At 39.2% G+C, this 24,700-nt stretch overlaps 9 non-coding genes across 9 annotated transcripts; 4 read left to right on the top strand and 5 right to left on the bottom strand.

Annotated features, from left to right (window-relative positions):
• Window positions 1–706: 706 nt before the first annotated feature.
• LOC149071573 (U5 spliceosomal RNA) lies at window positions 707–823 on the bottom strand. The gene has a single exon (XR_016194624.1). It is a non-coding gene; the product is annotated as a U5 spliceosomal RNA (small nuclear RNA).
• A 2,069-nt stretch (window positions 824–2,892) lies between these two features.
• LOC149071574 (U6 spliceosomal RNA) lies at window positions 2,893–2,999 on the top strand. The gene has a single exon (XR_016194653.1). It is a non-coding gene; the product is annotated as a U6 spliceosomal RNA (small nuclear RNA).
• A 2,048-nt stretch (window positions 3,000–5,047) lies between these two features.
• On the bottom strand, window positions 5,048–5,164 carry LOC149071575 (U5 spliceosomal RNA). The gene has a single exon (XR_016194626.1). It is a non-coding gene; the product is annotated as a U5 spliceosomal RNA (small nuclear RNA).
• Window positions 5,165–7,233: 2,069 nt separating this feature from the next.
• On the top strand, window positions 7,234–7,340 carry LOC149071576 (U6 spliceosomal RNA). The gene has a single exon (XR_016194654.1). It is a non-coding gene; the product is annotated as a U6 spliceosomal RNA (small nuclear RNA).
• Window positions 7,341–9,389: 2,049 nt separating this feature from the next.
• LOC149071577 (U5 spliceosomal RNA) lies at window positions 9,390–9,506 on the bottom strand. The gene has a single exon (XR_016194627.1). It is a non-coding gene; the product is annotated as a U5 spliceosomal RNA (small nuclear RNA).
• Window positions 9,507–11,575: 2,069 nt separating this feature from the next.
• On the top strand, window positions 11,576–11,682 carry LOC149071578 (U6 spliceosomal RNA). Its single transcript, XR_016194655.1, has one exon. It is a non-coding gene; the product is annotated as a U6 spliceosomal RNA (small nuclear RNA).
• Window positions 11,683–13,729: 2,047 nt separating this feature from the next.
• On the bottom strand, window positions 13,730–13,844 carry LOC149071579 (U5 spliceosomal RNA). Its single transcript, XR_016194630.1, has one exon. It is a non-coding gene; the product is annotated as a U5 spliceosomal RNA (small nuclear RNA).
• A 2,058-nt stretch (window positions 13,845–15,902) lies between these two features.
• On the top strand, window positions 15,903–16,009 carry LOC149071580 (U6 spliceosomal RNA). Its single transcript, XR_016194656.1, has one exon. It is a non-coding gene; the product is annotated as a U6 spliceosomal RNA (small nuclear RNA).
• A 2,057-nt stretch (window positions 16,010–18,066) lies between these two features.
• LOC149071581 (U5 spliceosomal RNA) lies at window positions 18,067–18,183 on the bottom strand. The gene has a single exon (XR_016194628.1). It is a non-coding gene; the product is annotated as a U5 spliceosomal RNA (small nuclear RNA).
• Window positions 18,184–24,700: the final 6,517 nt, after the last annotated feature.

The following is a 24,700-nucleotide window of genomic DNA, read 5'->3' on the forward strand; positions in this document are numbered from 1 at the left end:
CGCAAATGTTCACAAAAGGTGTTTTGAGGGTTGGATTCTTGGGAACAAAAATAGACTTAATCTTTCCTTCCTATATACCTCCTCTAAGGATTTAACAGAACAAAGTAAAAAAGAGATGAAGCTGAGAGGATTTTACCATTTTTGCAGTACTCAAAAACACTGAAATAGATTTTGTTCCAAGCTCGTTGTGAAAGGTAAATTTACAGATAAGAAGATTTAGATAAGGTAACAAAGAAATTTGTGACAATTCCTATTTGAAAATTCGTTATAAGCGTACTTTGCTGAAATCGGTGTTCGTTATAAGCAATCAAAATAACATAGAAATACAATACGAAACTCACGCGACAAGGGAAAACTTCGTAATACCCGTGTTCGATTGTATTAGTACACACTAAAAAATCTTATATGAAAGAGGAAAAATAAAAAAAAAAGTCATCAAGAAATTACTTAAAAAATTGTTCTGTTATAAAAAAAAGCGGGACCCTTATTGCGGCTTTAGTCAGCAATGCCGTCTTAACGGCAATGGTCCAACCCGGGCACTCATAAAAAAAAATGAAAAGTAGTTGAAGTTTTCGAGAATTTGCCAGGTAGGGCAGGAGAAAAATCACTTGGCCCCGGCTTTAGTTGCAGAGCGTTTATTAAAAATTAAACTGAAAACGGCCCCTCTTGCGTACGGGAACACAAACTTCCTACTTGAACATTAAAATACCCCGTTTCGGGGGCTCCAAAAATTACTTAAGCTCATGTAAATTGCTCCTCTCCACGGTAATCTTTAGTAAAAGGCGAAAGATTAACTCGAAGTATTGAAGAGAAGCCAGAGCGTAAAAAATTTCCCTAGTTGAGAAATTATCAGAATGTAATTACCTCCAAAAAATTTCAACCATCAACATATTACTCCAAATATGTGCAAATACCAGATTTTGTGTTCATTAATTATATTATTTGCATGCTTTGTGCATAAAATCTTCGCTTACCGTTGAGAAGCGTTACAATTATTTGTTTTTATCAAGCATATGTGACTAGTACCTTCTCCCTAGATGGCAGCACATTTTTTCATACTTGAAAGATCTAGCATAGAATTTCCAAAAACCACTGGGATAATTATTTTCTCTCCATCTGCGAAAGTTAGCAAATTTTGTGAAACTAGAAAATACCGCATTACAGGCACGTTTCTAAAAATGGAAAATATTTTTTGAGATGAGTATACAAATCAATAAATAAAAAGAAAATTATATGAAATTCAAGAGAAAATTTAACTACTCTCGTGAATTATTTGGTCTTATTTTTTGAATCGATTTCATTTGAAACTTTTTTATGGTCCGCTGACCATAGGTTGAGAAGTGCTTTTATATATTGTACCTACTCGGGATGGGCACTAGTTTATATTGATTGCATGTTCAAAGTCGATTGAATATTTTTCTCTACGGTTATTTCGTGCTGGGCCGTGACTAGAAACGAAAACTTACTCTGTCGTCCAACGCCGAAGCTGCTTAAAGGCAACTGCTTAATGCAACTTTCTCCGGCCCCAGCATCCATTTTGGCATCCCCTCTTTCCATTATTTTGAACGGAAAAAGAATAAACTCGGCACCCTTCCTGGTCTGAGCGGTGGACAAGGAAGAGTTTATAGTTGGCACAAGATTCCCTTAATTAAGGACCCTGATTTTTGTCCTGGCGTTTGGCTTCTCAGGGTATTCCACACATAGGTGTACATTCAATCGTTCCGAGATGACTTTTTTACAAAATGATATTGCGGACAAAAATTCTGTATTTTTTCCACACTTGGTATAATCAAGTATGTTTGTTTTTTTTTCGAGGTTTTCTTTTTCTGATTCAGTAAGTTTGTGAGTGAGAAAGAGAAACGACCTCGGAAAATAAGTTGTGAAGAGATCCTCAATCGTCCCTCTTGCTGTTCCACAATTCTCTGAAATGTTGTTTGAAACGGGGGGTAGCGAGAAATTTCTTTCAGAGGAAAGGGGGAGGGGCGGTTGACAGAACAATGGATTTGACCATATAATTCCATGAATATTAGTCATTTCCTGACATTTAGGGATGAGGGTAAAGAACCCAGGGCCGTAGTGCGCTTTCTTGGGGCCCCTTTTGAAAGGGTTCTATTATGCAAAATAAGTGTAAATTTGAGCAGTGCCCCAGTCTGATTACGGTCATGCTAGAACCCCTTGTCACCCCTCCAGCTACGGCAGTGGTTTGAAGTATCTTTCCAAATTATAGTGGATCCCACTTATAACGTTTCTCAAAATACCCTCGTGAAAAACGTTGTAAGCGGGAAAACGTTCTAAACGGGAAATCTCAATGAGAATTAGTTATTGGAACCAGGAAAATAAGTCGCTCTAAGTAGGAACGTTATAAGCGGGATCGACTGCATATGATTTTTCAATTTACTTACCTGTTGGCTTAAACTTAATCTCGGAATTGAATGAAGGTACGTTGAATTTTTCTTGGAAATTTCAACAAAGTGTTTTTGACGAAAAAAACAAAGGATTGTTCTCTTGTGTACACGATACTATTTTCAACAGCTAATAAAAAATTTTACAAAACCCCCCTTTTCTAAATTAATTTCGGAAAAGTTGTGTATTGAGAGGAACCTTTTTCTTTTTGTGAGGGCATATTTCCAAGTAAACACAACAATCGATATTGTAACTATCGCCATCTAGTGATCATAAAAAAAGCTAACGCGTCTGACTAACGGAAAACAAAAAATTATTTCTGATTTGAATGAAAATGATAAATAATTTTGGATTTAAAAGCGCATAATGTAATATATTTATCACGTTTCTTGCAAATGTGTTACACAGAAGCACATTTACTATAACGGTTGATCGATAATGCAGGTGTGAAATTAGCAGTATATAAGCAGACGTTATTCATTTACACTTGTACTCGCTTCGGCAGTACATATACTAAAATTGGAACGATACAGAGAAGATTAGCATGGCCCCTGCGCAAGGATGACACGCAAAATCGTGAAGCGTTCCACATTTTTCTTTTTGCGGCACCGTGCTAACCGGTAGCATCAATATTTTTGTGTACCCGTAACATATTTTGGTGATTTATTTGGATTTGTCGCACTCGTTTGTCGGGACGCGATGGAAATGGTCGTATCAACGCAAGCTCCATTTGTCGTGGACGAGTTTAAATTAATCCATGCAATTTGTCTTACCTTCAACCTCATCAAGGGGGCACTCACTCGAAAAAAAATATGACCCCCGTAAGCGGAGTGTCCCGAAAAAAGGAGTAAACCATGTGATCTCACTATTTCCTCCCCCTTTCTTCCCACTGAAGCACTCGTGCGCATTGAAATTAACTTTTTATTATTTCCAACATTTTTTCATTTATTTTTAGGGAAACTGGAACGCTGGAGGATCGTGTAATAGCCGGACAACCATGTTTAAGGAAAGCACGTTCGCCCCGTGCTGCATCCGAAATGGAAGCGTTAGCGTCCGAATTAGCTGCAGGGACCAGCGGTGCTCGTGAAGCTGCCAGACTCTAGGGCTTACCACCATCCTCCGTACGCAATATTCTTCATGGAATCCTTGATCTGTACCCATACAGATTGCAGTCGTGTCATGAACTTTTAGCAGCGGATGCCGTACAGAGAGAAACATTTGCCAAGGTGGGCTTTTTCCAAAATCGAACAGAATCCCGCCTGGGTCTTTAACATCTTCTGGTCAGATGAAGCTCATTTTTTGCTTCGTGGCGACGTTAATGCCCATAACTGTCGCATCTGGGTGGCGTCTAACCATTGCATTCCCCCAAAAGTGACAGTTTTGGTGTGGGTTCACGGGTTCGTTCATCTTAGGGCCCCCCCTTCTTCTTTGAAACGCAATGTCCAGTAAACGGACCTAACTCAGGCCAAGCTCACAACAGCTGACGCCAGATGGCGACTTATGAGTTAGGTCCGGCCCTTATCAAATTTATTGCCTAAAAATCATGTAAAATTTAATGTCTTTTATTTTAGCAAGGGCATTATTGTACATTTTCGCTTGCCTTTTTTTAAAACCATTCAAAAGGAAGTGCTTCCACATCAATTTGAGAGCTTTTTCTGAATCTCTTCTTCAACCATCCAGGAACGCTCTGTTCAATTCCTTTTTGTTCCAAATCGTTGATAACGAACTGTGTTGAATCTCGAATTTTTTGCCGATTTCGTCACCTTTTTTTCTTCAAATTTTCCCTATCAAGCAGCTATATAGTTTCGATTTCCGAAACAATGGTGTTTTAGTAAGTGGAGCAATAGTGGTTTGCACTCTGATATTCTGGAAATTAACTCGATAACTCCACCACACGCTAACTCTTCCACAATCTGCGTTCGAATCTAGCGAAAGATGCGCAAATGTTCACAAAAGGTGTTTTGAGGGTTGGATTCTTGGGAACAAAAATAGACTTAATCTTTCCTTCCTATATACCTCCTCTAAGGATTTAACAGAACAAAGTAAAAAAGAGATGAAGCTGAGAGGATTTTACCATTTTTGCAGTACTCAAAAACACTGAAATAGATTTTGTTCCAAGCTCGTTGTGAAAGGTAAATTTACAGATAAGAAGATTTAGATAAGGTAACAAAGAAATTTGTGACAATTCCTATTTGAAAATTCGTTATAAGCGTACTTTGCTGAAATCGGTGTTCGTTATAAGCAATCAAAATAACATAGAAATACAATACGAAACTCACGCGACAAGGGAAAACTTCGTAATACCCGTGTTCGATTGTATTAGTACACACTAAAAAATCTTATATGAAAGAGGAAAAATAAAAAAAAAAGTCATCAAGAAATTACTTAAAAAATTGTTCTGTTATAAAAAAAAGCGGGACCCTTATTGCGGCTTTAGTCAGCAATGCCGTCTTAACGGCAATGGTCCAACCCGGGCACTCATAAAAAAAAATGAAAAGTAGTTGAAGTTTTCGAGAATTTGCCAGGTAGGGCAGGAGAAAAATCACTTGGCCCCGGCTTTAGTTGCAGAGCGTTTATTAAAAATTAAACTGAAAACGGCCCCTCTTGCGTACGGGAACACAAACTTCCTACTTGAACATTAAAATACCCCGTTTCGGGGGCTCCAAAAATTACTTAAGCTCATGTAAATTGCTCCTCTCCACGGTAATCTTTAGTAAAAGGCGAAAGATTAACTCGAAGTATTGAAGAGAAGCCAGAGCGTAAAAAATTTCCCTAGTTGAGAAATTATCAGAATGTAATTACCTCCAAAAAATTTCAACCATCAACATATTACTCCAAATATGTGCAAATACCAGATTTTGTGTTCATTAATTATATTATTTGCATGCTTTGTGCATAAAATCTTCGCTTACCGTTGAGAAGCGTTACAATTATTTGTTTTTATCAAGCATATGTGACTAGTACCTTCTCCCTAGATGGCAGCACATTTTTTCATACTTGAAAGATCTAGCATAGAATTTCCAAAAACCACTGGGATAATTATTTTCTCTCCATCTGCGAAAGTTAGCAAATTTTGTGAAACTAGAAAATACCGCATTACAGGCACGTTTCTAAAAATGGAAAATATTTTTTGAGATGAGTATACAAATCAATAAATAAAAAGAAAATTATATGAAATTCAAGAGAAAATTTAACTACTCTCGTGAATTATTTGGTCTTATTTTTTGAATCGATTTCATTTGAAACTTTTTTATGGTCCGCTGACCATAGGTTGAGAAGTGCTTTTATATATTGTACCTACTCGGGATGGGCACTAGTTTATATTGATTGCATGTTCAAAGTCGATTGAATATTTTTCTCTACGGTTATTTCGTGCTGGGCCGTGACTAGAAACGAAAACTTACTCTGTCGTCCAACGCCGAAGCTGCTTAAAGGCAACTGCTTAATGCAACTTTCTCCGGCCCCAGCATCCATTTTGGCATCCCCTCTTTCCATTATTTTGAACGGAAAAAGAATAAACTCGGCACCCTTCCTGGTCTGAGCGGTGGACAAGGAAGAGTTTATAGTTGGCACAAGATTCCCTTAATTAAGGACCCTGATTTTTGTCCTGGCGTTTGGCTTCTCAGGGTATTCCACACATAGGTGTACATTCAATCGTTCCGAGATGACTTTTTTACAAAATGATATTGCGGACAAAAATTCTGTATTTTTTCCACACTTGGTATAATCAAGTATGTTTGTTTTTTTTTCGAGGTTTTCTTTTTCTGATTCAGTAAGTTTGTGAGTGAGAAAGAGAAACGACCTCGGAAAATAAGTTGTGAAGAGATCCTCAATCGTCCCTCTTGCTGTTCCACAATTCTCTGAAATGTTGTTTGAAACGGGGGGTAGCGAGAAATTTCTTTCAGAGGAAAGGGGGAGGGGCGGTTGACAGAACAATGGATTTGACCATATAATTCCATGAATATTAGTCATTTCCTGACATTTAGGGATGAGGGTAAAGAACCCAGGGCCGTAGTGCGCTTTCTTGGGGCCCCTTTTGAAAGGGTTCTATTATGCAAAATAAGTGTAAATTTGAGCAGTGCCCCAGTCTGATTACGGTCATGCTAGAACCCCTTGTCACCCCTCCAGCTACGGCAGTGGTTTGAAGTATCTTTCCAAATTATAGTGGATCCCACTTATAACGTTTCTCAAAATACCCTCGTGAAAAACGTTGTAAGCGGGAAAACGTTCTAAACGGGAAATCTCAATGAGAATTAGTTATTGGAACCAGGAAAATAAGTCGCTCTAAGTAGGAACGTTATAAGCGGGATCGACTGCATATGATTTTTCAATTTACTTACCTGTTGGCTTAAACTTAATCTCGGAATTGAATGAAGGTACGTTGAATTTTTCTTGGAAATTTCAACAAAGTGTTTTTGACGAAAAAAACAAAGGATTGTTCTCTTGTGTACACGATACTATTTTCAACAGCTAATAAAAAATTTTACAAAACCCCCCTTTTCTAAATTAATTTCGGAAAAGTTGTGTATTGAGAGGAACCTTTTTCTTTTTGTGAGGGCATATTTCCAAGTAAACACAACAATCGATATTGTAACTATCGCCATCTAGTGATCATAAAAAAAGCTAACGCGTCTGACTAACGGAAAACAAAAAATTATTTCTGATTTGAATGAAAATGATAAATAATTTTGGATTTAAAAGCGCATAATGTAATATATTTATCACGTTTCTTGCAAATGTGTTACACAGAAGCACATTTACTATAACGGTTGATCGATAATGCAGGTGTGAAATTAGCAGTATATAAGCAGACGTTATTCATTTACACTTGTACTCGCTTCGGCAGTACATATACTAAAATTGGAACGATACAGAGAAGATTAGCATGGCCCCTGCGCAAGGATGACACGCAAAATCGTGAAGCGTTCCACATTTTTCTTTTTGCGGCACCGTGCTAACCGGTAGCATCAATATTTTTGTGTACCCGTAACATATTTTGGTGATTTATTTGGATTTGTCGCACTCGTTTGTCGGGACGCGATGGAAATGGTCGTATCAACGCAAGCTCCATTTGTCGTGGACGAGTTTAAATTAATCCATGCAATTTGTCTTACCTTCAACCTCATCAAGGGGGCACTCACTCGAAAAAAAATATGACCCCCGTAAGCGGAGTGTCCCGAAAAAAGGAGTAAACCATGTGATCTCACTATTTCCTCCCCCTTTCTTCCCACTGAAGCACTCGTGCGCATTGAAATTAACTTTTTATTATTTCCAACATTTTTTCATTTATTTTTAGGGAAACTGGAACGCTGGAGGATCGTGTAATAGCCGGACAACCATGTTTAAGGAAAGCACGTTCGCCCCGTGCTGCATCCGAAATGGAAGCGTTAGCGTCCGAATTAGCTGCAGGGACCAGCGGTGCTCGTGAAGCTGCCAGACTCTAGGGCTTACCACCATCCTCCGTACGCAATATTCTTCATGGAATCCTTGATCTGTACCCATACAGATTGCAGTCGTGTCATGAACTTTTAGCAGCGGATGCCGTACAGAGAGAAACATTTGCCAAGGTGGGCTTTTTCCAAAATCGAACAGAATCCCGCCTGGGTCTTTAACATCTTCTGGTCAGATGAAGCTCATTTTTTGCTTCGTGGCGACGTTAATGCCCATAACTGTCGCATCTGGGTGGCGTCTAACCATTGCATTCCCCCAAAAGTGACAGTTTTGGTGTGGGTTCACGGGTTCGTTCATCTTAGGGCCCCCCCTTCTTCTTTGAAACGCAATGTCCAGTAAACGGACCTAACTCAGGCCAAGCTCACAACAGCTGACGCCAGATGGCGACTTATGAGTTAGGTCCGGCCCTTATCAAATTTATTGCCTAAAAATCATGTAAAATTTAATGTCTTTTATTTTAGCAAGGGCATTATTGTACATTTTCGCTTGCCTTTTTTTAAAACCATTCAAAAGGAAGTGCTTCCACATCAATTTGAGAGCTTTTTCTGAATCTCTTCTTCAACCATCCAGGAACGCTCTGTTCAATTCCTTTTTGTTCCAAATCGTTGATAACGAACTGTGTTGAATCTCGAATTTTTTGCCGATTTCGTCACCTTTTTTTCTTCAAATTTTCCCTATCAAGCAGCTATATAGTTTCGATTTCCGAAACAATGGTGTTTTAGTAAGTGGAGCAATAGTGGTTTGCACTCTGATATTCTGGAAATTAACTCGATAACTCCACCACACGCTAACTCTTCCACAATCTGCGTTCGAATCTAGCGAAAGATGCGCAAATGTTCACAAAAGGTGTTTTGAGGGTTGGATTCTTGGGAACAAAAATAGACTTAATCTTTCCTTCCTATATACCTCCTCTAAGGATTTAACAGAACAAAGTAAAAAAGAGATGAAGCTGAGAGGATTTTACCATTTTTGCAGTACTCAAAAACACTGAAATAGATTTTGTTCCAAGCTCGTTGTGAAAGGTAAATTTACAGATAAGAAGATTTAGATAAGGTAACAAAGAAATTTGTGACAATTCCTATTTGAAAATTCGTTATAAGCGTACTTTGCTGAAATCGGTGTTCGTTATAAGCAATCAAAATAACATAGAAATACAATACGAAACTCACGCGACAAGGGAAAACTTCGTAATACCCGTGTTCGATTGTATTAGTACACACTAAAAAATCTTATATGAAAGAGGAAAAATAAAAAAAAAAAGTCATCAAGAAATTACTTAAAAAATTGTTCTGTTATAAAAAAAAGCGGGACCCTTATTGCGGCTTTAGTCAGCAATGCCGTCTTAACGGCAATGGTCCAACCCGGGCACTCATAAAAAAAAATGAAAAGTAGTTGAAGTTTTCGAGAATTTGCCAGGTAGGGCAGGAGAAAAATCACTTGGTCCCGGCTTTAGTTGCAGAGCGTTTATTAAAAATTAAACTGAAAACGGCCCCTCTTGCGTACGGGAACACAAACTTCCTACTTGAACATTAAAATACCCCGTTTCGGGGGCTCCAAAAATTACTTAAGCTCATGTAAATTGCTCCTCTCCACGGTAATCTTTAGTAAAAGGCGAAAGATTAACTCGAAGTATTGAAGAGAAGCCAGAGCGTAAAAAAATTCCCTAGTTGAGAAATTATCAGAATGTAATTACCTCCAAAAAATTTCAACCATCAACATATTACTCCAAATATGTGCAAATACCAGATTTTGTGTTCATTAATTATATTATTTGCATGCTTTGTGCATAAAATCTTCGCTTACCGTTGAGAAGCGTTACAATTATTTGTTTTTATCAAGCATATGTGACTAGTACCTTCTCCCTAGATGGCAGCACATTTTTTCATACTTGAAAGATCTAGCATAGAATTTCCAAAAACCACTGGGATAATTATTTTCTCTCCATCTGCGAAAGTTAGCAAATTTTGTGAAACTAGAAAATACCGCATTACAGGCACGTTTCTAAAAATGGAAAATATTTTTTGAGATGAGTATACAAATCAATAAATAAAAAGAAAATTATATGAAATTCAAGAGAAAATTTAACTACTCTCGTGAATTATTTGGTCTTATTTTTTGAATCGATTTCATTTGAAACTTTTTTATGGTCCGCTGACCATAGGTTGAGAAGTGCTTTTATATATTGTACCTACTCGGGATGGGCACTAGTTTATATTGATTGCATGTTCAAAGTCGATTGAATATTTTTCTCTACGGTTATTTCGTGCTGGGCCGTGACTAGAAACGAAAACTTACTCTGTCGTCCAACGCCGAAGCTGCTTAAAGGCAACTGCTTAATGCAACTTTCTCCGGCCCCAGCATCCATTTTGGCATCCCCTCTTTCCATTATTTTGAACGGAAAAAGAATAAACTCGGCACCCTTCCTGGTCTGAGCGGTGGACAAGGAAGAGTTTATAGTTGGCACAAGATTCCCTTAATTAAGGACCCTGATTTTTGTCCTGGCGTTTGGCTTCTCAGGGTATTCCACACATAGGTGTACATTCAATCGTTCCGAGATGACTTTTTTACAAAATGATATTGCGGACAAAAATTCTGTATTTTTTCCACACTTGGTATAATCAAGTATGTTTGTTTTTTTTTCGAGGTCTTCTTTTTCTGATTCAGTAAGTTTGTGAGTGAGAAAGAGAAACGACCTCGGAAAATAAGTTGTGAAGAGATCCTCAATCGTCCCTCTTGCTGTTCCACAATTCTCTGAAATGTTGTTTGAAACGGGGGGTAGCGAGAAATTTCTTTCAGAGGAAAGGGGGAGGGGCGGTTGACAGAACAATGGATTTGACCATATAATTCCATGAATATTAGTCATTTCCTGACATTTAGGGATGAGGGTAAAGAACCCAGGGCCGTAGTGCGCTTTCTTGGGGCCCCTTTTGAAAGGGTTCTATTATGCAAAATAAGTGTAAATTTGAGCAGTGCCCCAGTCTGATTACGGTCATGCTAGAACCCCTTGTCACCCCTCCAGCTACGGCAGTGGTTTGAAGTATCTTTCCAAATTATAGTGGATCCCACTTATAACGTTTCTCAAAATACCCTCGTGAAAAACGTTGTAAGCGGGAAAACGTTCTAAACGGGAAATCTCAATGAGAATTAGTTATTGGAACCAGGAAAATAAGTCGCTCTAAGTAGGAACGTTATAAGCGGGATCGACTGCATATGATTTTTCAATTTACTTACCTGTTGGCTTAAACTTAATCTCGGAATTGAATGAAGGTACGTTGAATTTTTCTTGGAAATTTCAACAAAGTGTTTTTGACGAAAAAAACAAAGGATTGTTCTCTTGTGTACACGATACTATTTTCAACAGCTAATAAAAAATTTTACAAAACCCCCCTTTTCTAAATTAATTTCGGAAAAGTTGTGTATTGAGAGGAACCTTTTTCTTTTTGTGAGGGCATATTTCCAAGTAAACACAACAATAGATATTGTAACTATCGCCATCTAGTGATCATAAAAAAAGCTAACGCGTCTGACTAACGGAAAACAAAAAATTATTTCTGATTTGAATGAAAATGATAAATAATTTTGGATTTAAAAGCGCATAATGTAATATATTTATCACGTTTCTTGCAAATGTGTTACACAGAAGCACATTTACTATAACGGTTGATCGATAATGCAGGTGTGAAATTAGCAGTATATAAGCAGACGTTATTCATTTACACTTGTACTCGCTTCGGCAGTACATATACTAAAATTGGAACGATACAGAGAAGATTAGCATGGCCCCTGCGCAAGGATGACACGCAAAATCGTGAAGCGTTCCACATTTTTCTTTTTGCGGCACCGTGCTAACCGGTAGCATCAATATTTTTGTGTACCCGTAACATATTTTGGTGATTTATTTGGATTTGTCGCACTCGTTTGTCGGGACGCGATGGAAATGGTCGTATCAACGCAAGCTCCATTTGTCGTGGACGAGTTTAAATTAATCCATGCAATTTGTCTTACCTTCAACCTCATCAAGGGGGCACTCACTCGAAAAAAAATATGACCCCCGTAAGCGGAGTGTCCCGAAAAAAGGAGTAAACCATGTGATCTCACTATTTCCTCCCCCTTTCTTCCCACTGAAGCACTCGTGCGCATTGAAATTAACTTTTTATTATTTCCAACATTTTTTCATTTATTTTTAGGGAAACTGGAACGCTGGAGGATCGTGTAATAGCCGGACAACCATGTTTAAGGAAAGCACGTTCGCCCCGTGCTGCATCCGAAATGGAAGCGTTAGCGTCCGAATTAGCTGCAGGGACCAGCGGTGCTCGTGAAGCTGCCAGACTCTAGGGCTTACCACCATCCTCCGTACGCAATATTCTTCATGGAATCCTTGATCTGTACCCATACAGATTGCAGTCGTGTCATGAACTTTTAGCAGCGGATGCCGTACAGAGAGAAACATTTGCCAAGGTGGGCTTTTTCCAAAATCGAACAGAATCCCGCCTGGGTCTTTAACATCTTCTGGTCAGATGAAGCTCATTTTTTGCTTCGTGGCGACGTTAATGCCCATAACTGTCGCATCTGGGTGGCGTCTAACCATTGCATTCCCCCAAAAGTGACAGTTTTGGTGTGGGTTCACGGGTTCGTTCATCTTAGGGCCCCCCCTTCTTCTTTGAAACGCAATGTCCAGTAAACGGACCTAACTCAGGCCAAGCTCACAACAGCTGACGCCAGATGGCGACTTATGAGTTAGGTCCGGCCCTTATCAAATTTATTGCCTAAAAATCATGTAAAATTTAATGTCTTTTATTTTAGCAAGGGCATTATTGTACATTTTCGCTTGCCTTTTTTTAAAACCATTCAAAAGGAAGTGCTTCCACATCAATTTGAGAGCTTTTTCTGAATCTCTTCTTCAACCATCCAGGAACGCTCTGTTCAATTCCTTTTTGTTCCAAATCGTTGATAACGAACTGTGTTGAATCTCGAATTTTTTGCCGATTTCGTCACCTTTTTTTCTTCAAATTTTCCCTATCAAGCAGCTATATAGTTTCGATTTCCGAAACAATGGTGTTTTAGTAAGTGGAGCAATAGTGGTTTGCACTCTGATATTCTGGAAATTAACTCGATAACTCCACCACACGCTAACTCTTCCACAATCTGCGTTCGAATCTAGCGAAAGATGCGCAAATGTTCACAAAAGGTGTTTTGAGGGTTGGATTCTTGGGAACAAAAATAGACTTAATCTTTCCTTCCTATATACCTCCTCTAAGGATTTAACAGAACAAAGTAAAAAAGAGATAAAGCTGAGAGGATTTTACCATTTTTGCAGTACTCAAAAACACTGAAATAGATTTTGTTCCAAGCTCGTTGTGAAAGGTAAATTTACAGATAAGAAGATTTAGATAAGGTAACAAAGAAATTTGTGACAATTCCTATTTGAAAATTCGTTATAAGCGTACTTTGCTGAAATCGGTGTTCGTTATAAGCAATCAAAATAACATAGAAATACAATACGAAACTCACGCGACAAGGGAAAACTTCGTAATACCCGTGTTCGATTGTATTAGTACACACTAAAAAATCTTATATGAAAGAGGAAAAATAAAAAAAAAAGTCATCAAGAAATTACTTAAAAAATTGTTCTGTTATAAAAAAAAGCGGGACCCTTATTGCGGCTTTAGTCAGCAATGCCGTCTTAACGGCAATGGTCCAACCCGGGCACTCATAAAAAAAAATGAAAAGTAGTTGAAGTTTTCGAGAATTTGCCAGGTAGGGCAGGAAAAATCACTTGGCCCCGGCTTTAGTTGCAGAGCGTTTATTAAAAATAAACTGAAAATGGCCCCTCTTGTGTACGGGAACACAAACCTCCTACTTGAACATTAAAATAATCCGTTTCTGGGGCTCCAAAAATTACTTAAGCTCATGTAAATTGCTCCTCTCCACGGTAATCTTTAGTAAAAGGCGAAAGATTTACTCGAAGTATTGAAGAGAAGCCAGCCCTACTTGAGAAATTATCAGAATGTAATTACCTCCAAAAAATTTCAACCATCAACATATTTGTAAACCAAATATGTGCAAATACCAGATTTTGTGTTCATTAATTATATTATTTGCATGCTTTGTGCATAAAATCTTCGCTTACCGTTGAGAAGCGTTACAATTATTTGTTTTTATCAAGCATATGTGACTAGTACCTTCTCCCTAGATAGCAGCACATTTTTTCATACTTGAAAGATCTAGCATAGAATTTCCAAAAACCACTGGGATAATTATTTTCTCTCCATCTGCGAAAGTTAGCAAATTTTGTGAAACTAGAAAATACCGCATTACAGGCACGTTTCTAAAAATGGAAAATATTTTTTGAGATGAGTATACAAATCAATAAATAAAAAGAAAATTATATGAAATTCAAGAGAAAATTTAACTACTCTCGTGAATTATTTGGTCTTATTTTTTGAATCGATTTCATTTGAAACTTTTTTATGGTCCGCTGACCATAGGTTGAGAAGTGCTTTTATATATTGTACCTACTCGGGATGGGCACTAGTTTATATTGATTGCATGTTCAAAGTCGATTGAATATTTTTCTCTACGGTTATTTCGTGCTGGGCCGTGACTAGAAACGAAAACTTACTCTGTCGTCCAACGCCGAAGCTGCTTAAAGGCAACTGCTTAATGCAACTTTCTCCGGCCCCAGCATCCATTTTGGCATCCCCTCTTTCCATTATTTTGAACGGAAAAAGAATAAACTCGGCACCCTTCCTGGTCTGAGCGGTGGACAAGGAAGAGTTTATAGTTGGCACAAGATTCCCTTAATTAAGGACCCTGATTTTTGTCCTGGCGTTTGGCTTCTCAGGGTATTCCACACATAGGTGTACATTCAATCGTTCCGAGATGATTTTTTTACAAAATGATATTGCGGACAAAAATTCTGTATTTTTTCCACACTTGGTATAATCAAGTATGTTTGTTTTTTTTTCGAGGTCTTCTTTTTCTGATTCAGTAAGTTTGTGAGTGAGAAAGAGAAACGACCTCGGAAAATAAGTTGTGAAGAGATCCTCAATCGTCCCTCTTGCTGTTCCACAATTCTCTGAAATGTTGTTTGAAACGGGGGGTAGCGAGAAATTTCTTTCAGAGGAAAGGGGGAGGGGCGGTTGACAGAACAATGGATTTGACCATATAATTCCATGAATATTAGTCATTTCCTGACATTTAGGGATGAGGGTAAAGAACCCAGGGCCGTAGTGCGCTTTCTTGGGGCCCCTTTTGAAAGGGTTCTATTATGCAAAATAAGTGTAAATTTGAGCAGTGCCCCAGTCTGATTACGGTCATGCTAGAACCCCTTGTCACCCCTCCAGCTACGGCAGTGGTTTGAAGTATCTTTCCAAATTATAGTGGATCCCACTTATAACGTTTCTCAAAATACCCTCGTGAAAAACGTTGTAAGCGGGAAAACGTTCTAAACGGGAAATCTCAATGAGAATTAGTTATTGGAACCAGGAAAATAAGTCGCTCTAAGTAGGAACGTTATAAGCGGGATCGACTGCATATGATTTTTCAATTTACTTACCTGTTGGCTTAAACTTAATCTCGGAATTGAATGAAGGTACGTTGAATTTTTCTTGGAAATTTCAACAAAGTGTTTTTGACGAAAAAAACAAAGGATTGTTCTCTTGTGTACACGATACTATTTTCAACAGCTAATAAAAAATTTTACAAAACCCCCCTTTTCTAAATTAATTTCGGAAAAGTTGTGTATTGAGAGGAACCTTTTTCTTTTTGTGAGGGCATATTTCCAAGTAAACACAACAATCGATATTGTAACTATCGCCATCTAGTGATCATAAAAAAAGCTAACGCGTCTGACTAACGGAAAACAAAAAATTATTTCTGATTTGAATGAAAATGATAAATAATTTTGGATTTAAAAGCGCATAATGTAATATATTTATCACGTTTCTTGCAAATGTGTTACACAGAAGCACATTTACTATAACGGTTGATCGATAATGCAGGTGTGAAATTAGCAGTATATAAGCAGACGTTATTCATTTACACTTGTACTCGCTTCGGCAGTACATATACTAAAATTGGAACGATACAGAGAAGATTAGCATGGCCCCTGCGCAAGGATGACACGCAAAATCGTGAAGCGTTCCACATTTTTCTTTTTGCGGCACCGTGCTAACCGGTAGCATCAATATTTTTGTGTACCCGTAACATATTTTGGTGATTTATTTGGATTTGTCGCACTCGTTTGTCGGGACGCGATGGAAATGGTCGTATCAACGCAAGCTCCATTTGTCGTGGACGAGTTTAAATTAATCCATGCAATTTGTCTTACCTTCAACCTCATCAAGGGGGCACTCACTCGAAAAAAAATATGACCCCCGTAAGCGGAGTGTCCCGAAAAAAGGAGTAAACCATGTGATCTAACTATTTCCTCCCCCTTTCTTCCCACTGAAGCACTCGTGCGCATTGAAATTAACTTTTTATTATTTCCAACATTTTTTCATTTATTTTTAGGGAAACTGGAACGCTGGAGGATCGTGTAATAGCCGGACAACCATGTTTAAGGAAAGCACGTTCGCCCCGTGCTGCATCCGAAATGGAAGCGTTAGCGTCCGAATTAGCTGCAGGGACCAGCGGTGCTCGTGAAGCTGCCAGACTCTAGGGCTTACCACCATCCTCCGTACGCAATATTCTTCATGGAATCCTTGATCTGTACCCATACAGATTGCAGTCGTGTCATGAACTTTTAGCAGCGGATGCCGTACAGAGAGAAACATTTGCCAAGGTGGGCTTTTTCCAAAATCGAACAGAATCCCGCCTGGGTCTTTAACATCTTCTGGTCAGATGAAGCTCATTTTTTGCTTCGTGGCGACGTTAATGCCCATAACTGTCGCATCTGGGTGGCGTCTAACCATTGCATTCCCCCAAAAGTGACAGTTTTGGTGTGGGTTCACGGGTTCGTTCATCTTAGGGCCCCCCCTTCTTCTTTGAAACGCAATGTCCAGTAAACGGACCTAACTCAGGCCAAGCTCACAACAGCTGACGCCAGATGGCGACTTATGAGTTAGGTCCGGCCCTTATCAAATTTATTGCCTAAAAATCATGTAAAATTTAATGTCTTTTATTTTAGCAAGGGCATTATTGTACATTTTCGCTTGCCTTTTTTTAAAACCATTCAAAAGGAAGTGCTTCCACATCAATTTGAGAGCTTTTTCTGAATCTCTTCTTCAACCATCCAGGAACGCTCTGTTCAATTCCTTTTTGTTCCAAATCGTTGATAACGAACTGTGTTGAATCTCGAATTTTTTGCCGATTTCGTCACCTTTTTTTCTTCAAATTTTCCCTATCAAGCAGCTATATAGTTTCGATTTCCGAAACAATGGTGTTTTAGTAAGTGGAGCAATAGTGGTTATAGTGTTTTGCACTCTGATATTCTGGAAATTAACTCGATAACTCCACCACACGCTAACTCTTCCACAATCTGCGTTCGAATCTAGCGAAAGATGCGCAAATGTTCACAAAAGGTGTTTTGAGGGTTGGATTCTTGGGAACAAAAATAGACTTAATCTTTCCTTCCTATATACCTCCTCTAAGGATTTAACAGAACAAAGTAAAAAAGAGATGAAGCTGAGAGGATTTTACCATTTTTGCAGTACTCAAAAACACTGAAATAGATTTTGTTCCAAGCTCGTTGTGAAAGGTAAATTTACAGATAAGAAGATTTAGATAAGGTAACAAAGAAATTTGTGACAATTCCTATTTGAAAATTCGTTATAAGCGTACTTTGCTGAAATCGGTGTTCGTTATAAGCAATCAAAATAACATAGAAATACAATACGAAACTCACGCGACAAGGGAAAACTTCGTAATACCCGTGTTCGATTGTATTAGTACACACTAAAAAATCTTATATGAAAGAGGAAAAATAAAAAAAAAAGTCATCAAGAAATTACTTAAAAAATTGTTCTGTTATAAAAAAAAGCGGGACCCTTATTGCGGCTTTAGTCAGCAATGCCGTCTTAACGGCAATGGTCCAACCCGGGCACTCATAAAAAAAAATGAAAAGTAGTTGAAGTTTTCGAGAATTTGCCAGGTAGGGCAGGAGAAAAATCACTTGGCCCCGGCTTTAGTTGCAGAGCGTTTATTAAAAATTAAACTGAAAACGGCCCCTCTTGCGTACGGGAACACAAACTTCCTACTTGAACATTAAAATACCCCGTTTCGGGGGCTCCAAAAATTACTTAAGCTCATGTAAATTGCTCCTCTCCACGGTAATCTTTAGTAAAAGGCGAAAGATTAACTCGAAGTATTGAAGAGAAGCCAGAGCGTAAAAAAATTGAGCTGAGCTGAGCTGAGCTGAATGGAACTTGATTCGCCGGTCCCGCGGCACAATTTTTGATGGCCGTTCTACCGGTCTTAGCAGTGGGCACAAGAAGTACTTGGCCTATTTTGTTGTGTAAAAGTGTGTGTGATGAATAGTGTGTGTAGCTGTATGTGTAGAAATTTAAGTCAAAATCGGGACTCTAAGCTCGTTTAACAGATTACTTCAGGCAAAATGCCATATCCACAACTGAAAGAGAATTATCATGAGTCACTACAATTATGCACTATAAATGGTCATGCTTTTCCTCAGAGAAGGTAGGTGTCAGCGCCATTAGTTGGGCTGATTTGGGGGGAGAGGGTTTTTTTTTTTTTTTTTTTTTTTTTTATAAGTTTCGTGAGGTGGTCTCGGTCCAGGCACATTTTATTCTTGCGTTGACACAGTTTTTTAACGCAGCCAGCAGAGTTCATGTGTGTTTGTTATTCACTGTGTCCACAGATATTGAGCGTTAGCACGTTTGTCCATTTTCCCCCATGGGGAACGGTTCCTGTGCCTGCCTTTGTGCATTTTAGTTTCTTCGCTGGGAGGTTTCTATGCCGCCTCCCTAGCGGTACTCGAAAGATATTTGTTCTCTTTGAGTTCCCAGAGAATATTTGTTCTTTTTTCGCATTTCAGATCAGTGTCATTTCATTGACGCTGATTTTATTTCACTTCCTTTTCCTCACAATAAGGAGCCCGGCAATGATGCAATCTCCATTGACCAAGTGCAAGGCTCTACTTGATTGCGGTACTCAGTATCAGTAGGAATTTTGACTGCACAACGCTTAGGCCTCCACCAGGCGATGGCAAGTCTTCCTATATTTCATTTTCCAGTTGTTTGTATTGTTTTTCAACAGTAATTTCTCGGTTGTTTTTGGCAGTTGGCACTTGAACATGTTCTGTGGTTTCCGTTGACGCTTCACCAAATGAGCCGGGAGCGAGATCCGGTGGACAGGGTCAGTATGGCCAGTTTGGGGGCCAGTTTCCTCAGCATGAAGGGGTAGTATGTTTCTTTGCCATGGTTTTTATATTAAATGCAGTTTTAAACGAAAAAATTGGAAGGAGTAATAAATGAATAATGAAACGTGTATTTACACTATTTACAATATATACAATTTGTACATTTACCACGGGCGAAAGAGAACATTCTGCGGCCGTCCATACCTGAGGATGACCGCTGGATTATAATCCACAATTTCAGATAGATGTCGATACTCTGAATTTCTGATGATTTCATATTGAGACTCAGCGAGTTTCCTTACGTGATCAAGATACGTATTCGTGCATAGATCCCTTCTCAAATCTGCGTTCCTCATGAACCAACGGGCTCTTGTAAATTTTCGATAGCTTTTGTTTTCGAAGATTTGAAGTGTGTGAACATTTTTCTTTGTGGCGAATGCCCAAACTGGGGCTGCATAGGTGATAATAGGCCTAATTACTGATTTGTACAAGTACATTTTGTTTTTCAGTGAGAGGCCGCTCTTGGGAAAAAAGATTTTATTGAGCATGCCTAGGTTCTTCGTTGCTTTCATACGGACATACTCAGTGTGTGCTTTAAAATTCAGTTTTCTATCAAAGAATACCCCAAGATATTTGATCTGGGGCTTCGGTGCAAGTCTGGCGTTTCCTAGGACAATAAGGTGATTAGGTCCCGTTGGTGGATTGTGTCTCTTGTGAAAACATATGAAGTTGCATTTTTCATGGTTGAGGGCAATATCGGAGTCTATGCAATATTTCTCTATCTCGTCCACTGTCTCTTGAAGATTTTCAAAAGCTTTTTGAGGGTCTCTGCAGTTAGTTGAAATTAGCACATCGTCGGCGTACTGACTGATGATGCCCCGTTGAGGCGAGGGGAAATCATTCACGTACAGAGAGAAGAGTTGGGGGCCCAGAACGCTTCCCTGCGGGACAGACGCTCGAACTGGTCTTAAAGTAGATAATGCATCCCCAATCTGGACTCTGAAGTGACGTTCATTAAGGTAATTTTTGATGAAATAGAAAAATTTTGGTGGGAAATTCATATTGATTAGTTTGAACAGGAGCGTGCTGTGATTGGTCCGATCAAACGCCCGCGAGAAATCGAGAGCCAATGAACAGACGTATTCTTTGTAGTTTACGGAATCCATTAGAAATTCTGTCGTACGTAGGAGCTGCGTAATACAAGAGTGTTCCTTTCGGAATCCATGCTGCTCCGCACGAATCACTGAATTATTGTTGCAGAAATTATTTAATCTTTTAATGTAAATTCTTTCAAATAATTTGCTCAGGTTCGAAAGAAGGCTGATCGGGCGAAAATTTTGGGGGAAAAGGGGATCAGAGTTAGGTTTGTGAATTGCTTTTATTATTGCTGTTTTCCAGCAGCTTGGGAAGTAGTTAATTTTGATCATGGCATTGAAGATGTTGACCAATGAATTTCTGATTGAAACGGGGAGAGCTTTTATTGCAAGATTAGAAATTTTATCGTGCCCTGGGGCTTTTTTTGTTTTCAGGAGTTTTATGATCTCGTTTAATTCGGTGATTGACGTGAGCGGAACATCATGGGTCTCAGAAAGGGGAGGGGGATTATTTCTCATGAATTCATCAATTGTATCACGAATGTTTTCTTGTGTTTCGTCGTCTTGTAGTCCGTTTGGAGCAAACTGTTGCTCGAATGTGTCCGCAAAAGATTCTGCAATTTCCGGGGGGGTGAAAACAATTCTCCCATTTTGCCCGTGAATACGGTTGATAATATTTCCCCTCGGTTTGCAAATTTTTAGGGCCTTCCATAGGGACCCGTCTGCTATGTTCACTTCCTCCATGAAGTAATTGAACCTTTCGTGGTTGTATGCTCTTATTTCTGCCCTGATTTCTCTTTCCATCTGGGTCAATCTGATTTTGTCGTCTCTCTGTCTGAATCGCTGCCACTTTTTTCTGACTTTGTTTTTTTCCCTAATTTTAGTGAGCAACTCTCTGGAGAGGCCGTACTGGTGTTCGCTTACCTTTATTTTGTTCGTACAGCGGTAGATGGCGTTGTTGACTGTTTCTGTGATAAGCGAGATGCTCTCATCGATGATGGCTACTGACGGATCATTAATCGATATTTCAGAAAACTCTGTGAGTTCATTAGAAAAATTAACCCAATCAGTTTTGTAAATAAAAGGGATTTTTCTTGAGATAAGGAAATCTATCTTAATTAGTATAGGGTTATGAGAAGAGTCGACAAGCTCAGGGGAGGAAATAGAGATGGCAGAATCGATGTTTTTTGCAAGAGCAAAATCGATGACAGAGGAAAGATGCAAAGAAAAGGAAGGAAAGTGGGTGGCTTTTTTAGTGGCAATGATATCAACAACATTATTTTGGCAGAAGTGGTAGAGTGCAGTGCCTTTAGTTTGATTATATCTGCAGTTCCATGCCTTATGATGCAGATTCCAGTCACCAGCAATTATTGTGGGAGTGTTTGTATTAAATATGTGGGAGAGGAGATTAAGATCAAGATTGTTATTCGGAGGCTTGTAAATGGAAACGAGGTTAATATTAGTGTTATTAACATGAATAGTTATCCCTACCGCTTCCATAGAATTAGAGTCAATAAGATCCAGGGGATTAAATGGTATATTATTGCGGATGAACGCAGCCACGCCCCCTCCACGATTGTGCAATCGGTCACGCCTTATGCATTGATAACCAGGAATTTTTATCTTTGTGCTTGGGATCAACCAGGTCTCTTGGCAGAGAAAAACATCCACATTATGTTCAAAGAGGGCTTCTGTTAGTTCTCCAATACTTGGTTTTAAGCTGGTTGCGTTCCAAGAAAAAATTGTTAAAGGTCTTGGAGGCGTAAGATCCGTGTTTCGGTTTTGATTACTAATTGTTGTTATTTTTTGATAGGAAGTCTAGCACTTCGGTTAGGCTTCGGAAGATTTCCGAAAGTTTGTTTTCTACCTCTATGGGAGGTTTGACAAGATTAGTGATTTTTTGTGTTGAGAGAAGTATTGATTTGATTTCATAATTTACATTTGTTTCGTGTGGGACAAATTCACGAGACGGGATTGGTTCCGCGACTTCTGGCTCGGTAAAGGAGGGCGGAGCCAGGTTAGTGTTTACATTATGTAGGTTGGGTTTTTCCCTCACGAGATTTTTCTCTACCTTGGCTATCACTTCATGTAGTACCTTTTCCACTTCCTTTTTGTTTTGTTTTTCGATAGATTTTTCAAGTTCAGTTGCGTACTCATGCTGTTTTAGGGAGTATCCCTTGAAGAGAGGGTGTGGTCCTTTCTTGGTGTAATAATTAGAGATTTTTGTGAAAGCAAGAGAGTTGGGCCTTTGAGTAAGGGGCGTGAACGAGTTGCGTCTTGCTAGTGTAGGGGGAGGGGAGACCTCCATGGGGGCGTTTCCCTCTTCCTCATTTGTTTGGGTTTGCTGGCATGGGGGTGTGCGTCTGATTATGTCGGCGAATGTTCGTAAGTTTGTGTTTCTTTGTATTTCTGGATCATTTCTTATTATCGCTGGCAGCGAAGGGATAATTAGTCTTCCTGATTCTTGCGACTGTCTTTTCAGTTTAACTGGACAGGCTCCATATGTTGAGCAATGCCTCCCATTGCACAAAAAACATTTTTTGAGATTTATGTTGCCTTTGTTTGGGCAGTCACGACCGCTGTGTAGCTGAGCGCAGAAGGCACAGCGGGGGCGTTCTCGGCAGGATATAGAGCTGTGTCCGAGGCGAAGACAATTACGACATTGCAATGTATTGCGGTTGCCTTTGTACCGCTCTATTTGAACAGGAATGCTTGCTATCTCTGTGATATTAAATATGCCCTTATCTTTAAGGGCAAACTCGACGAGATAGAGCGGGTAATCGAAACCTGTACGGTAGTTCTTCATACGGGAAACCTTGATTACTTCATGCCCTTGCGATAATATGTCATCCGCAATGTCGTCTGGGGGAACATTCACGGGGAGACCCCTGATAACTACCTTTAGATTTTTGTCGTTTTCCAGTTGATAGGTATAGAACCTAAAATTCTTTTCATTGCAGAATCTAGTCACCTTTCTGTAGTCGCTTTCGGAGTAAAGTTTGATGGATACCGTTGTTGGTGTTGTTTTTGCGTCTGGGGGGAATTCGCATAGTTTTCTTATTTCGGCGTAATCTTTAAGCCATCTGGGTCCCCATTCTGAGAGTACTATCGGGGGAATGTTTCTATTTTTCTTTTTGTAGGAAACCGTAGAGAAACCTTCTAAATCGTCATCTTCGATGTCTCCAGCAGTGGGCGTTTCGTCAATGTTTACGTTTCTGATATTGTTTACATTATTGGAGGGGGAGGGGGCCTCGTCAGTCGATCTGCGCTCTGATTGGCTGGTTGGGTCTGATGTTGGTGCTGATGGTTGTTGTTGACTTTGAGCATCAGAGGGCATTGTGGGAACGTTGTCTGTGTCAGGAAAGAGCTCGCTAGGCATTATGGGAGCCTGGTTGATGCAAGGTATTATGGGTAGGTTACTTTGTGTAAAAGATGTGGCAACGGTTTTCACAAGAGACACGAGAGGATTAGGGTTATCTCCATCGGACCGGGAGCCATCTTGCTCATAGATGGAGTCCTGAGAACTGTCGAGAAAAGCAAAGGGGAATGCGATTGATTTCTTGTCGGGAGATGGGCTCATCTCATGGGGTCTTTTCCTTTTCCTGGATTTTTCCAGTCTTTTGGCAATACTTTCGGGAGATTTGTCAATTTGAGGCGATTTACGAAAATACAAGGCCATAATATGGCAACAAGGGTCTTCTTTGATCTTCTCAAAAAACTCGCACAGTCCCGATACGAAGGGAGCTGCTGTCTCGGTCTTGAAATCCTCATCACTATTCGCATAGTCGCTATATTTTGCAAGAAGGGTATCGAAAAATTCGGACGTATTACATGCTGCCTCCTCGAGGGCTCCTAGATCCGTTTGTTTATCGAAAAAATATCCCAGCCAGGGTTCGACTAATTCTAAAAAATCATTAATATCCCCCTCAAAAAGTTCGGTAAAATTATCACGAATATGCACAAATTTATCAACTATATTTCCGCCTTCAGCGGGGCGGATTGCGGGACAAAACCTGACCATTATGAAAAGCGCATAATTTTAAGTGACTCACCCGAGATAAAAAGCATCAGCCGGAAATGTATCGTCAGAGCTTCGTCGAATGAGGACCATCTGTATCAATAAACGACCGAACTCGGATTTGCCGCGTGAATGAAATTTGCCGCGTAAAAAATTTCCCTAGTTGAGAAATTATCAGAATGTAATTACCTCCAAAAAATTTCAACCATCAACATATTACTCCAAATATGTGCAAATACCAGATTTTGTGTTCATTAATTATATTATTTGCATGCTTTGTGCATAAAATCTTCGCTTACCGTTGAGAAGCGTTACAATTATTTGTTTTTATCAAGCATATGTGACTAGTACCTTCTCCCTAGATGGCAGCACATTTTTTCATACTTGAAAGATCTAGCATAGAATTTCCAAAAA

This window comes from Pholcus phalangioides, unplaced genomic scaffold (assembly GCF_987345545.1).
Source record: "Pholcus phalangioides strain wild (caught in Gottingen) unplaced genomic scaffold, Ppha-v1.0 ptg000018l_1, whole genome shotgun sequence".
Classification (NCBI taxonomy): domain Eukaryota; kingdom Metazoa; phylum Arthropoda; class Arachnida; order Araneae; family Pholcidae; genus Pholcus; species Pholcus phalangioides.